The sequence below is a fragment of the Entelurus aequoreus genome, linkage group LG26 (genome assembly GCF_033978785.1).
Source record: "Entelurus aequoreus isolate RoL-2023_Sb linkage group LG26, RoL_Eaeq_v1.1, whole genome shotgun sequence".
NCBI lineage: Eukaryota > Metazoa > Chordata > Actinopteri > Syngnathiformes > Syngnathidae > Entelurus > Entelurus aequoreus.
In genome coordinates, this window is record NC_084756.1 from 26,932,613 (window position 1) to 26,947,420 (window position 14,808).

General features: G+C 42.1%; 7 non-coding genes across 7 annotated transcripts; 4 read left to right on the forward strand and 3 right to left on the reverse strand.

Annotated features, from left to right (window-relative positions):
* Window positions 1–282: 282 nt before the first annotated feature.
* On the reverse strand, window positions 283–364 carry trnal-aag (transfer RNA leucine (anticodon AAG)). The gene has a single exon. It is a non-coding gene; the product is annotated as a tRNA-Leu (tRNA).
* Window positions 365–503: 139 nt separating this feature from the next.
* Window positions 504–575, forward strand: trnad-guc (transfer RNA aspartic acid (anticodon GUC)). Its single transcript has one exon. It is a non-coding gene; the product is annotated as a tRNA-Asp (tRNA).
* Window positions 576–1,801: 1,226 nt separating this feature from the next.
* trnal-aag (transfer RNA leucine (anticodon AAG)) lies at window positions 1,802–1,883 on the reverse strand. Its single transcript has one exon. It is a non-coding gene; the product is annotated as a tRNA-Leu (tRNA).
* Window positions 1,884–3,843: 1,960 nt separating this feature from the next.
* trnad-guc (transfer RNA aspartic acid (anticodon GUC)) lies at window positions 3,844–3,915 on the forward strand. The gene has a single exon. It is a non-coding gene; the product is annotated as a tRNA-Asp (tRNA).
* A 1,277-nt stretch (window positions 3,916–5,192) lies between these two features.
* trnal-aag (transfer RNA leucine (anticodon AAG)) lies at window positions 5,193–5,274 on the reverse strand. The gene has a single exon. It is a non-coding gene; the product is annotated as a tRNA-Leu (tRNA).
* Window positions 5,275–6,657: 1,383 nt separating this feature from the next.
* On the forward strand, window positions 6,658–6,729 carry trnad-guc (transfer RNA aspartic acid (anticodon GUC)). Its single transcript has one exon. It is a non-coding gene; the product is annotated as a tRNA-Asp (tRNA).
* A 6,025-nt stretch (window positions 6,730–12,754) lies between these two features.
* Window positions 12,755–12,826, forward strand: trnad-guc (transfer RNA aspartic acid (anticodon GUC)). Its single transcript has one exon. It is a non-coding gene; the product is annotated as a tRNA-Asp (tRNA).
* The last annotated feature ends 1,982 nt before the right edge of the window (window positions 12,827–14,808 follow it).

A 14,808-nucleotide genomic window follows, 5' to 3' on the forward strand; every position in this document is an offset into this window, starting at 1 on the left:
ACAGAAACAGATAAAAGTGGCCTGAATGTCTTAAGTAGGGGCGGAGATCTTCAAACGACATGTTGATAAACATACACACACGTCCATCTTTTCGCTTTACCGGAGGCTGCTGCGGGGCCTTAAAACTGTGCTGGTTGTGTTCTTTTCATTGCATACCTGGCGTGAAAAACTCCAAAGCCAACGTGTTTGCCCGGTTTTTGCAAGCTTTCCAAAGCTTTCCAAATTAGGCCCAGGGTCTTATCACCTCAGTCAGGGAAGATACAAGTGTGTTACCAGCAAAAATGGCAGTGGTGGGATTTGAACCCACGCCTCCAGAGAGACTGGAGCCTTAATCCAGCGCCTTAGACCGCTCGGCCACACTACCCTGAACGAATGCTTTTAACAGATCAATTAGTCGGCAGTTTGAGATGGCGGAAAAGTAAAATTGCAACGCTTTGGTTGTGGCATGGCAGGCAAAAGCCACAAACGTTGGCTTGTCCCTTGGAAAAGGTTGGGCAAAGCAGTCCTCGTTAGTATAGTGGACAGTATCTCCGCCTGTCACGCGGAAGACCAGGGTTCGATTCCCTGACGGGGAGGTGATTCAAGTGTCTCTTATCTTCATCAGTTATAATCTTGTTGAAATTGGAGAAGTGACCACAGTATCCCTCCCTCAATGTTGTGATGTGTGGATTCGGCTTTGCTGCACAGCCCTGCAGAAATCAAACACAGTATTTTACTAACGTTTGTCAGAAGAAAAGCTCAAACAAGAAACAGACCCTCGTCTCGCTCTGTTTGACCAAGAACCAGCAAAGAAGAGATTAAAATCAAGGCAAAACTTCCTACATTCAATATAAACCCACATTGGCAGCCGGGAGAAAGCCTCACACAAATCCTCTCTATGCCTAAGCAAATGTATTCTGCCCTGGCCTTGGCCTAAATCGCCCAAGATCTGAGAAATGTATTCTGCCCGGCTCCAGAGAAGTGTGGCCTTTTTGGTCCTGGCCTTGGCCTAAATCGCCCAGGATCTGAGAAACGGATCGTTGCAAGGTATCCATGAACAAAAGAGGCTATGAGGATAGTTCTACAGCACGTTAGTGTGGAGGAGTGCAGACGATGAGTCATTTGTTAGTCAGCTCTCTCCTGCCTAGACCACCAGGGAGCTGATATAGCCTCAGACAATCGTCTCCTACATGGTTTCTTGACAGATAGGTGAAGCACCCATTGCATTCGTGTACCATGTCAGAAATGCGAATTGTATTCTTTGAACCGAGGAAACTTTCGTGTCTTAGGCGACAGTGAAGTGATAACCACTACACAATGGAAAGTGCTGCATGAATTTGGACTTGGACGTTGAAACATTATACAAGTCTAACAAGAGCAAACAGACTTTCCTTCCTCATGTCTTCTATTGTCTTCTTGGTGTAGTCCGTGTTGAGGTTAAGGTTGTTTCTACACAATGTCACCAGACAGGCCAACTCCCTCCTGCAAGTGGCTCCGTGCCGGCCAGTGAGACATCCTATTACTGCGGTGTGATCCAAATACAGAAACAGATAAAAGTGGCCTGAATGTCTTAAGTAGGGGCGGAGATCTTCAAACGACATGTTGATAAACATACACACACGTCCATCTTTTCGCTTTACCGGAGGCTGCTGCGGGGCCTTAAAACTGTGCTGGTTGTGTTTTTTTCATTGCATACCTGGCGTGAAAAACTCCAAAGCCAACGTGTTTGCCCGGTTTTTGCAAGCTTTCCAAAGCTTTCCAAATTAGGCCCAGGGTCTTATCACCTCAGTCAGGGAAGATACAAGTGTGTTACCAGCAAAAATGGCAGTGGTGGGATTTGAACCCACGCCTCCAGAGAGACTGGAGCCTTAATCCAGCGCCTTAGACCGCTCGGCCACACTACCCTGAATGATTGCTTTTAATAGATCAATTTGTCGGCAGTTTGAGATGGCAGAAAGATGAAATTGCAACGCTTTGGTTGTGGCATGGCAGGCAAAAGCCACAAACGTTGGCTTGTCCCTTGGAAAAGGTTGAGCAAAGCAGTCCTCGTTAGTATAGTGGACAGTATCTCCGCCTGTCACGCGGAAGACCAGGTTTCGATTCTCTGATGGGGAGGTGATTCAAGTGTCTCTTATTTTCATCAGTTATAATCTTGTTGAAATTGGAGAAGTGACCACAGTATCCTTCCCTCAATGTTGTGGTGTGTGGACTCGGCTTTGCTGCACAGCCCTGCAGAAATCAGACACAGTATTTTACTAATGTTTGTCAGAAGAAAAGCTCAAACAAGAAACAGACCCTCGTCTCGCTCTGTTTGACCAAGAACCAGCAAAGAAGAGATTAAAATCAAGGCAAAACTTCCTACATTCAGTATAAGCCCTGATTGACAGCCATCACAGCAACAGGTTGGCCCTCTTCTCTAGCCGCCGGGAGAAAGCCTCACACAAATCCTCTCTATGCCTAAGCAAATGCATTCTGCCCGGCTCCAGAGAAGTGTGGCCTTTTTGGCCCTGGCCTTGGCCTAAATCGCCCAGGATCTGAGAAACGGATCGTTGCAAGGTATCCATGAACAAAAGAGGCTATGAGGATAGTTCTACAGCATGTTAGTGTGGAGGAGTGCAGACGATGAGTCATTTGTTAGTCTGCTCTCTCCTGCCTGTGCAGTGCAACCAACAAAATCTGGAAGCTGTTAGAGACTAGGCTGGTTGTGTGTGGAGAACTGGAAAGGTGTCGCACAGTGGAACTCGAAGAAGACAAGAAAGAGGAAAGCTGAGAATCTCAGGGATCTTGTTTTGGCCAAAGTTGAGCAACGTCCACGTTGCCTTTATGGAAAATGTCAGCGATAATGATTTGTATCTAATGAGCATGAAAGTCAAGTAAGTTTTTTGTAAATTGTCAGATCTGAGCAAGGGTTGAACATTTGTTCCTTGACCGGGAATCGAACCAGGGCCACAGCAGCGAAAGCAACAAATCCTAGGCACTAGACCACCAGGGAGCTGATATAGCCTCAGACAATCGTCTCCTACATGGTTTCTTGACAGATAGGTGAAGCACCCATTGCTTTCGTGTACCATGTCAGAAATGCGAATTGTATTCTTTGAACCGAGGAAACTTTCGTGTCTTAGGCGACAGTGAAGTGATAACCACTACACAATGGAAAGTGCTGCATGAATTTGGACTTGGACGTTGAAACATTATACAAGTCTAACAAGAGCAAACAGACTTTCCTTCCTCATGTCTTCTATTGTCTTCTTGGTGTAGTCCGTGTTGAGGTTAAGGTTGTTTCTACACAATGTCACCAGACAGGCCAACTCCCTCCTGCAAGTGGCTCCGTGCCGGCCAGTGAGACATCCTATTACTGCGGTGTGATCCAAATACAGAAACAGATAAAAGTGGCCTGAATGTCTTAAGTAGGGGCGGAGATCTTCAAACGACATGTTGATAAACATACACACACGTCCACCTTTTTTCTTTACCGGAGGCTGCTGCGGGGCCTTAAAACTGTGCTGGTTGTGTTCTTTTTATTGCATACCTGGCGTGAAAAACTCCAAAGCCAACGTGTTTGCCCTATTTTTGCAAGCTTTCCAAATTAGGCCCAGGGTCTCATCGCCTCAGTCAGGGAAGATACAAGTGTGTTACCAGCAAAAATGGCAGTGGTGGGATTTGAACCCACGCCTCCAGAGAGACTGGAGCCTAAATCCAGCGCCTTACTACCACAAGGTGCTACCCTGAACGAGAGCTTTTAACGGATCAATTTGTCGGCATTATGAGATGGCAGAAAGATGAAATTGCAACGCTTTGGTTGTGGCATGGCAGGCAAAAGCCACGAACGTTGGCTTGTCCCTTGGAAAAGGCAGAGCAAAGCAGTCCTCGTTAGTATAGTGGACAGTATCTCCGCCTGTCACGCGGAAGACCAGGGTTCGATTCCCTGACGGGGAGGTGATTCAAGTGTCTCTTATTTTCATCAGTTATAATCTTGTTGAAATTGGAGAAGTGACCACAGTATCCTTCCCTCAATGTTGTGGTGTGTGGATTCGGCTTTGCTGCACAGCCCTGCAGAAATCAAACACAGTATTTTACTAACGTTTGTCAGAAGAAAAGCTCAAACAAGAAACAGACCCTCGTCTCGCTCTGTTTGACCAAGAACCAGCAAAGAAGAGATTAAAATCAAGGCAAAACTTCCTACATTCAGTATAAGCCCTGATTGACAGCCATCACAGCAACAGGTTGGCCCTCTGCTCTAGCCGCCGGGAGAAAGCCTCACACAAATCCTCTCTATGCCTAAGCAAATGTATTCTGCCCGGCTCCAGAGAAGTGTGGCCTTTTTGGCCCTGGCCTTGGCCTAAATCGCCCAAGATCTGAGAAACGGATCGTTGCAAGGTATCCATGAACAAAAGAGGCTATGAGGATAGTTCTACAGCATGTTAGTGTGGAGGAGTGCAGACGATAAGTCATTTGTTAGTCTGCTCTCTCCTGCCTGTGCAGTGCAACCAACAAAATCTGGAAGCTGTCAGTGACTAGGCTGGTTGTGTGTGGAGAACTGGAAAGGTGTCGCACAGTGGAACTCGAAGAAGACAAGAAAGAGGAAAGCTGAGAATCTCAGGGATCTTGTTTTGGCCAAAGTTGAGCAACGTCAGAAATGCGAATTGTATTCTTTGAACCGAGGAAACTTTCGTGTCTTAGGCGACAGTGAAGTGATAACCACTACACAATGGAAAGTGCTGCATGAATTTGGACTTGGACGTTGAAACATTATACAAGTCTAACAAGAGCAAACAGACTTTCCTTCCTCATGTCTTCTATTGTCTTCTTGGTGTAGTCCGTGTTGAGGTTAAGGTTGTTTCTACACAATGTCACCAGACAGGCCAACTCCCTCCTGCAAGTGGCTCCGTGCCGGCCAGTGAGACATCCTCTTACTGCAGTGTGATCCAAATACAGAAACAGATAAAATTGGCCTGAATGTCTTAAGTAGGGGCGGAGATCTTCAAACGACATGTTGATAAACATACACACACATCCACCTTTTAGCTTTACCGGAGGCTGCTGCGGGGCCTTAAAACTGTGCTGGTTGTGTTTTTTTCATTGCATACCTGGCGTGAAAAACTCCAAAGCCAACGTGTTTGCCCTGTTTTTGCAAGCTTTCCAAAGCTTTCCAAATTAGGCCCAGGGTCTTATCACCTCAGTCAGGGAAGATACAAGTGTGTTACCAGCAAAAGTGGCAGTGGTGGGATTTGAACCCACGCCTCCAGAGAGACTGGAGCCTTAATCCAGCGCCTTAGACCGCTCGGCCACACTACCCTGAACGATTGCTTTTAACAGATCAATTTGTCGGCAGTTTGAGATGGCAGAAAAATAAAATTGCAACGCTTTGGTTGTGGCATGGCAGGCAAAAGCCACGAACGTTGGCTTGTCCCTTGGAAAAGGTTGGAGAAAGCAGTCCTCGTTAGTATAGTGGACAGTGTCTCCGCCTGTCACGCGGAAGACCAGGGTTCGATTCCCTGACGGGGAGGTGATTCAAGTGTCTCTTATTTTCATCAGTTATAATCTTGTTGAAATTGGAGAAGTGACCACAGTATCCTTCCCTCAATGTTGTGGTGTGTGGACTCGGCTTTGCTGCACAGCCCTGCAGAAATCAAACACAGTATTTTACTAACGTTTGTCAGAAGAAAAGCTCAAACAAGAAACAGACCCTCGTCTCGCTCTGTTTGACCAAGAACCAGCAAAGAAGAGATTAAAATCAAGGCAAAACTTCCTACATTCAGTATAAGCCCTGATTGACAGCCATCACAGCAACAGGTTGGCCCTCTGCTCTAGCCGCCGGGAGAAAGCCTCACACAAATCCTCTCTATGCCTAAGCAAATGTATTCTGCCCGGCTCCAGAAAAGTGTGGCCTTTTTGGTCCTGGCCTTGGCCTAAATCGCCCAAGATCTGAGAAACGGATCGTTGCAAGGTATCCATGAACAAAAGAGGCTATGAGGATAGTTCTACAGCATGTTAGTGTGGAGGAGTGCAGACGATGAGTCATTAGTTAGTCTGCTCTCTCCTGCCTGTGCAGTGCAACCAACAAAATCTGGAAGCTGTCAGTGACTAGGCTGGTTGTGTGTGGAGAACTGGAAAGGTGTCGCACAGTGGAACTCGAAGAAGACAAGAAAGAGGAAAGCTGAGAATCTCAGGGATCTTGTTTTGGCCAAAGTTGAGCAACGTCCACGTTGCCTTTATGGAAGATGTCAGCGATAATGATTTGTATCTAATGAGCATGAAAGTCAAGAAAGTTTTTTATAAATTGTCAGATCTGAGCAAGGGTTGAACATTTGTTCCTTGACCGGGAATCGAACCAGGGCCACAGCAGTGAAAGCAACAAATCCTAGGCACTAGACCACCAGGGAGCTGATATAGCCTCAGACAATCGTCTCCTACATGGTTTCTTGACAGATAGGTGAAGCACCCATTGCATTCGTGTACCATGTCAGAAATGCGAATTGTATTCTTTGAAGCGAGGAAACTTTCGTGTCTTAGGCGACAGTGAAGTGATAACCACTACACAATGGAAAGTGCTGCATGAATTTGGACTTGGACTTTGGAACATTATACAAGTCTAACAAGAGCAAACAGACTTTCCTTCCATGGCAGGCAAAAGCCACAAATGTTGTCTTGTCCCTTGGAAAAGGTTGAGCAAAGCAGTCCTCGTTAGTATAGTGGACAGTATCTCCGCCTGTCACGCGGAAGACCAGGGTTCGATTCCCTGACGGGGAGGTGATTCAAGTGTCTCTTTTCTTCATCAGTTATAATCTTGTTGAAATTGGAGAAGTGACCACAGTATCCCTCCCTCAATGTTGTGATGTGTGGACTCTGCGTTGCTGCACCGCCCTGCAGAAATCAAACACAGTATTTTTAACGTTTGTTGCACCCCTCGAAATTAGGATGCATAACAAGTCTTCAAAAAGGGAAAATTGTTTGTCAGAGTCAGTGTGTCAAATTAAAGGTTAGGGGCGCAGCAGGTGACGACCTCGACATAGCATCACAAAAATCAACCTTTGTAGAATTAGAAAAGTCCTTAGGCTCAGCCCTGTACGGTCTTATTCACTACAATGCAACTAATCACCTACGAGCAAACCCTGACAACAGTTAAATTACAGCCTTCCACCTCAAGAACACATATACCAATGGTTAGCCTAAAGTCAGTTGGTACAGAAAACAGATTCAATACAACCACAGACAGTCTATCTTGGTCACCTTCAAATATCACATTAAGAGGGTTAAAGCTAAGGTTGGAGTTGGGAACAGCATCCTAAAAAACTGGCCAATACCAGCTGGGGAACAGATTCTGCCACTATCCGAGAAACTGAACTCGCTTTATGATTCAATACAGCCAAAAGTGCTTCTTGTCATGTTGCCGAAATAGACCCTGTCCTAAACACTGTTTGCAAGGCTTTAACTGGATGCTTGAAATCTATTAGAACCGACAATCTCTATCTGCTGTCAGACATTGATCCTCCCTATATCAGACTTCAGAAGAAAAGCTCAAACAAGAAACAGACCCTCGTCTAGCTTTGTTTGACCAAGAACCAGCAAAGAAGAGATTAAAATCAAGGCAAAACTTCCTACATTCAGTATAAGCCCTGATTGACAGCCATCACAGCAACAGGTTGGCCCTCTGCTTTAGCCGCCGGGAGAAAGCCTCACACAAATCCTCTCTCTGCCTAAGCAAATGTATTCTGCCCGGCTCCAGAGAAGTGTGGCCTTTTTGGTCCTGGCCTTGGCCTAAATCGCCCAAGATCTGAGAAACGGTTCGTTGCAAGGTATCCATGAACAAAAGAGGCTATGAGGATAGTTCTACAGCATGTTAGTGTGGAGGAGTGCAGACGATGAGTCATTTGTTAGTCTGCTCTCTCCTGCCTGTGCAGTGCAACCAACAAAATCTGGAAGCTGTTAGAGACTAGGCTGGTTGTGTGTGGAGAACTGGGAAGGTGTCGCACAGTGGAACTCGAAGAAGACAAGAAAGAGGAAAGCTGAGAATCTCAGGGATCTTTTTTTGGCCAAAGTTGAGCAACGTCCACGTTGCCTTTATGGAAAATGTCAACGATAATGATTTGTATCTAATGAACATGAACAAGTAAGTTTTTTATAAATTGTCAGAACTGAGCAAGGGTTGAACATTTGTTCCTTGCCCGGGAATCGAACCAGGGCCACAGAAGTGATAGCAACGAAGTCTAGCCACTAGACCACCAGGGAGTTGATACAGCCTCAGACAATCGTCTCCTACATGGTTTCTTGACAGATAGGTGAAGCACCCATTGCATTCGTGTACCATGTCAGAAATGCGAATTGTATTCTTTGAACCGAGGAAACTTTCGTGTCTTAGGCGACAGTGAAGTGATAACCACTACACAATGGAAAGTGCTGCATGAATTTGGACTTGGACTTTGGAACATTATACAAGTCTAACAAGAGCAAACAGACTTTCCTTCCATGGCAGGCAAAAGCCACAAACGTTGGCTTGTCCCTTCGAAAAGGTTGAGCAAAGGAGTCCTCGTTAGTATAGTGGACAGTATCTCCGCCTGTCACGCGGAAGACCAGGTTTCGATTCCCTGACGGGGAGGTGATTCAAGTGTCTCTTATTTTCATCAGTTATAATCTTGTTGAAATTGGAGAAGTGACCACAGTATCCTTCCCTCAATGTTGTGATGTGTGGACTCGGCTTTGCTGCACAGCCCTGCAGAAATCAAACACAGTATTTTACTAACGTTTGTCAGAAGAAAAGCTCAAACAAGAAACAGACCCTCGTCTCGCTCTGTTTGACCAAGAACCAGCAAAGAAGAGATTAAAATCAAGGCAAAACTTCCTACATTCAGTATAAGCCCTGATTGACAGCCATCACAGCAACAGGTTGGCCCTCTGCTCTAGCCGCCGGGAGAAAGCCTCACACAAATCCTCTCTATGCCTAAGCAAATGTATTCTGCCCGGCTCCAGAGAAGTGTGGCCTTTTTGGTCCTGGCCTTGGCCTAAATCGCCCAAGATCTGAGAAACGGATCGTTGCAAGGTATCCATGAACAAAAGAGGCTGTGAGGATAGTTCTACTGCAGGGGTCACCAACCTTTTTGAAACCAAGGGCTACTTCTTGGGTACTGATTACTGCGAAGGGCTACCAGTTAGATACACACTTAAATAAATAGCCAGAAGTAGCCAATTTGCTCAATTTACCTTTAACTCTGTTATTATTAATAATTAATGATATTTATCTTTGTGGAAACACTGATCATCTTAATGATTTCTCACAATAAATATATATAGAAACAGATAAATATCAATATGCAACACTTTATTTTTATATTTTCTCTAAGTGCACATTTTTCAAATTGAACATTTTCAAATGATCACTTCTAAGACAGTCTTGTGAAATCACAATATCCCATTTTAACTAGCTAGCCACTAACATTTTTTTTAACAAATCATGAATTACTTTGCACCATGTTTGTACAAATAATAACTCATGTAAAATACAAAAGTAAACTCTCAAATTTTTAAATCATGTCACACTTTGAACTGGACACCAAATCTGTTATCTGTTTCTTTGTCAGTTAGTGGGAAGCCTGGCATTGCATGCTGTTAACTAGTGTGTTGTACTCTGTTGTGTAACTTGACACTGCAACTCTGAGTGAGTCTTGCAGATCTGCATCAGTGAGGCGTGTTCTGTGTTTGTTCTTGATGAAGTTCATGTCAGAAAAGGCTGATTCACAAAGATAAGATTTTTCCTCATTGTTTGCGGAACCTTCTTAATCTTTTGGACATATTTTCACAGCAATCTGGCCTTAAGCTTAATTATGATAAATGTAAAATGTTAAGGATCGGAAATCTAAAGGGAACGTCCTTTCGAATGGAATGCAAAGTGCCTGTTTTGTGGACAGATGGACCAGTTAACATACTTGGTGTTGTTGTCCCAGAAAATCTGGAAGATCTAGGCTCAGTAAATTATGATAATCGACTAAGAAAGCTGGACAAAATTATGCAATTATGGAAAGGGAAATCCCTAACCTTGTATGGTAAAATGTCTATTGCCAACTCGTTAATTATTCCTCAATTTATTTATTTGTTTTTGTCATTACCAGCTCCATCACAAAACTTGTTTAAGATTTATGAGCGGAGGGTCTTCGATTTTGTCTGGAACGGCAAACCAGAAAAGATTAAAAGAAAGGTTTTGTACAAAGAGTATGAATATGGGGGCTGGAACTTCTCAACCTTGAAGCTATGTGTCTGTCTTTAAAAGCATCAATTGTTCCAAAGATGTATTTAAACATTGAGTGGTACACAAATGTCCTGTTGGACAAAAAACATGTACTGTATCAAAAGAAATTGTATCCTTTTTTACAAGTGATCCCCTCCCAGAGAGTCTGCTGGGAAACATAAAGGAAACAATCCACTCATAGTGGTGTTTTCAATTTTATGTGCCAGAAAAAAGAGACGATATTTTGCAGCAGTTAATATGGATGAACTCTAATATTTTAATAGATGGAAAGCCTTTCTTTTGGAAAAATGTGTTTGAAAGAGGAATCATTTTTGTCAATGATATTATCAATGAGAATGGTAAAATTATGAAGTATGATGAATTTAGAGCTATGTATGGTGATGCTTGCTCAAGCTTTTCATTTTATCAACTAACTGGAGTCATTGGGAAAAGATGGAAACAAATAATTAATTATGGAACTACTAAATTATTAGTTTGTAAACCTCTAATAAGAAATTCTAGTTGGCAAAAAGGAACTAAAATAAATAGAAAAATATATAATTTTTATTTAATAAAGAAATATTTGAAGGCTGCCTCATACAACACAAATGGAAAATGGGAGGACTTTTTTGACTGCCCGTTGCCATGGGATGCCATATTCAAACTAATCTATAAAACCACTATCGATGTGCAAAATCGTTATTTTCAAATTAAAATTATTTATAACTTTACCCACAGGGAAAATGTTAAAATTATGGAATATGACAGAGTCAGATGATTGCCGATTTTGTTGTGAGGAGCCTGAATCCACCCTGCATTTGTTTTGGTATTGTCATATTGTGTCTTTGTTTTGGGTGGAAGTTGAAAAAATGTGTTTAAGGATTGGTTTGTTTATGAAGCTTAATGTGGTTTCTGTTATTTTAGGAGAGTTCATTGACAATCATGATTTAGTCAATTTAATTATAGTACTCGGTAAAATGTTTATTTTTAAGGCCAAAAACAGATATTCACTTAGTATTACTTTCTTTAAAACAGTTATTCAGTATTTTATAACTTTAGAAAGTTGCATGGTTGAAAACGATAATGATGCCAAAAAACATTAAAAAAAAGATGAGAAGTCCTCAAAGGCTTATTTTGAAAGTATAATTATGTTTATAGATTATATGATATCTGTTGTTGTGTTCCCTAATTTGAGTGACCTGGACATAATCTGGACTGTACATAAATGTTTATTTTGAAAATGTAATTTTGTTTATAAATTATATGCAATCTGCAATCTAATTTTTTTCTGTGTACATGAATGAAGGTGTGTGTTGCTGAGTCCGACTTGGACATTATCTGGACTGGGCCTGGTTTAAAAAACCCTTTAAACAAATCTAATTTCATTGACAACCTGGTCTGTTGAAGATAAGGCCCTTTTTAAAAAAATAAAATAAAACAAGATAAATAAATAAAAAACATTTTCTTGGATAAAAAAGAAAGTAAAACAATATAAAAATAATTACATAAAACATAGTAACTAATGAAAATGTTAGTGGACCAGCAGCCTATACAATCATGTGTGCTTCAGGGACTGTGTCCCTTGCAGATGTGTTGTCTATGTTGTGGGAACCAGAATATTGGTAGCAGAAAGAAATAACCCCTTTTTTGTGAGTGGGTGTGGATGAGTGTGCATGGGGGAGGTTGTTTGGGTTGATGCACTGATTGAAAGTGTATCTTGTGTTTTTTCTATGTAGATTTAATTTTAAAAAAAACAACAAAAAAAAACTTTTTTTTTTTTTAGAACAGGCCCGCGGGCGACTCATCTGGTCCTTACGGGCGACCTGGTGCCCGCGGGCACCGCGTTGGTGACCCCTGTTCTACAGCATGTTAGTGTGGAGGAGTGCAGACGATGAGTCATTTGTTAGTCTGCTCTCTCCTGCCTGTGCAGTGCAACCAACAAAATCTGGAAGCTGTTAGAGACTAGGCTGGTTGTGTGTGGAGAACTGGAAAGGTGTCGCACAGTGGAACTCGAAGAAGACAAGAAAGAGGAAAGCTGAGAATCTCAGGGATCTTGTTTTGGCCAAAGTTGAGCAACGTCCACGTTGCCTTTATGGAAAATGTCAGCGATAATGATTTGTATCTAATGAGCATGAAAGTCAAGTAAGTTTTTTATAAATTGTCAGATCTGAGCAAGGGTTGAACATTTGTTCCTTGACCGGGAATCGAACCAGGGCCACAGCAGTGAAAGCAACAAATCCTAGCCACTAGACCACCAGGGAGTTGATATAGCCTCAGACAATCGTCTCCTACATGGTTTCTTGACAGATAGGTGAAGCACCCATTGCATTCGTGTACCATGTCAGAAATGCGAATTGTATTCTTTGAACCGAGGAAACTTTCGTGTCTTAGGCGACAGTGAAGTGATAACCACTACACAATGGAAAGTGCTGCATGAATTTGGACTTGGACTTTGGAACATTATACAAGTCTAACAAGAGCAAACAGACTTTCCTTCCATGGCAGGCAAAAGCCACAAACGTTGGCTTGTCCCTTGGAAAAGGTTGGGCAAAGCAGTCCTCGTTAGTATAGTGGACAGTATCTCCGCCTGTCACGCGGAAGACCAGGGTTCGATTCCCTGACGGGGAGATGATTCAAGTGTCTCTTATTTTCTTCAGTTATAATCTTGTTGAAATTGGAGAAGTGATCACAGTATCCCTGCCTCAATGTTGTGATGTGTGGACTCGGCTTTGCTGCACAGCCCTGCAGAAATCAAACACAGTATTTTTAACGTTTGTTGCACCCTTCAAAAAGGGAAAATTGTTTGTGAGAGTCAGTGTGTCAAATTAGCAGGTGACGACCTCGACATAGCATTACAAAAATCAGCCTTTGTAGAATTAGAAAAGTATAAGTATAAACTCATAACAAGCTTGCCTTGAGCACTAACAGAACACCAAATCCCTCATACAATGAGAAATGAGACATACACTACCGTTCAAAAGTTTGGGGTCACATTGAAATGTCCTTATTTTTGAAGGAAAAGCACTGTACTTTTCAATGAAGATAACTTTAAACTAGTCTTAACTTGAAAGAAATACACTCTATACATTGCTAATGTGGTAAATGACTATTCTAGCTGCAAATGTCTGCTTTTTGGTGCAATATCTACATAGGTGTATAGAGGCCCATTTCCAGCAACTATCACTCCAGTGTTCTAATGGTACAATGTGTTTGCTCATTGGCTCAGAAGGCTAATTGATGATTAGAAAACCCTTGTGCAATCATGTTCACACATCTGAAAACACTTTAGCTCGTTACAGAGGCTACAAAACTGACCTTCCTTTGAGCAGATTGAGTTTCTGGAGCATCACATTTGTGGGGTCAATTAAACGCTCAAAATGGCCAGAAAAAGAGAACTTTCATCTGAAACTCGACAGTCTATTCTTGTTCTTAGAAATGAAGGCTATTCCACAAAATTGTTTGGGTGACCCCAAACTTTTGAACGGTAGTGTATGTGTTACTGCATACATCAGCAGACAAATTAGGAGCCTCTGTTGGCTTTCTATACTAAAAGACAGGTTGTCTAGTTAGTATGTTCACTATTTTATTTAAGGACAAAATTGTTCTTCCATTGCAATAAGAAACATGAGTTTAATGTACCCTAAGATTTGTTGTTAAAATAAAGCCAATAATGCCATTTGTTTGTGGTGCCCCTTATTTAGGAAAGTACCGAAAAGTATCGAAATACATCTTGGGACAACACTAGTTTGCAAACACAAAAACATAGTTTTTTCCTCAAAATGACAGTATTGTGCTTAGAATCTGATGAAAGTGAGAATAAAGCAGTCCCTTTGTTAGGTGCCTTATGTTATTGCCTATGCATTATTTATTACCGGTTTCCTTTTATTGCCTATTCATTGCCTATTTATTATTTATAACTGTTTTTCTTCAGATTTGCCGGGAAGATTACTGATATACATTAATGCTTCTGAAATCTCGTCAATAACCTTTTTTTTTTATCATTTCCACATCAATTCCATTACAATCAATTGAGGTCTTGGATTTGCATTGATCCACGATCTTAACTATTTCCTCCTGAGTCACGTCCGTGATGAACATTGAGTTAGGATTTCTATCAATGGCGTCATTGAAGTCCTCAACTGACACTGGATCATGGAAGTACAAAACCCAAAACCAGTGAAGTTGTCACGTTGTGTAAATAGTAAATAAAAGCAGAATACAATGATTTGCAAATCCTTTTCAAACTATATTCAATTGAATAGACTGCAAAGACAAGATACTTAACGTTTGAACTGGAAAACGTTGTTATTTTTTGCAAATATTAGCTCATTTGGAATTTGATGCCTGCAACATGTTTCAAAAAAGCTGGCACAAGTGGCAAAAAAGACTGAGAAAGTTGAGGAATGCTCATCAAACACTTATTTGGAACATCCCACAGGTGAACAGGCTAATTGGGAACAGGTGGGTGCCATGATTGGGTATAAAAGCAGCTTCCATGAAATGCTCAGTCATTCACAAACAAGGATGGGGCGAGGGTCACCACTTTGTCAACAAATGCATGAGCCAATTGTTGATCAGTTTAAGAACAACATTTCTCAACCAGCTGTTGC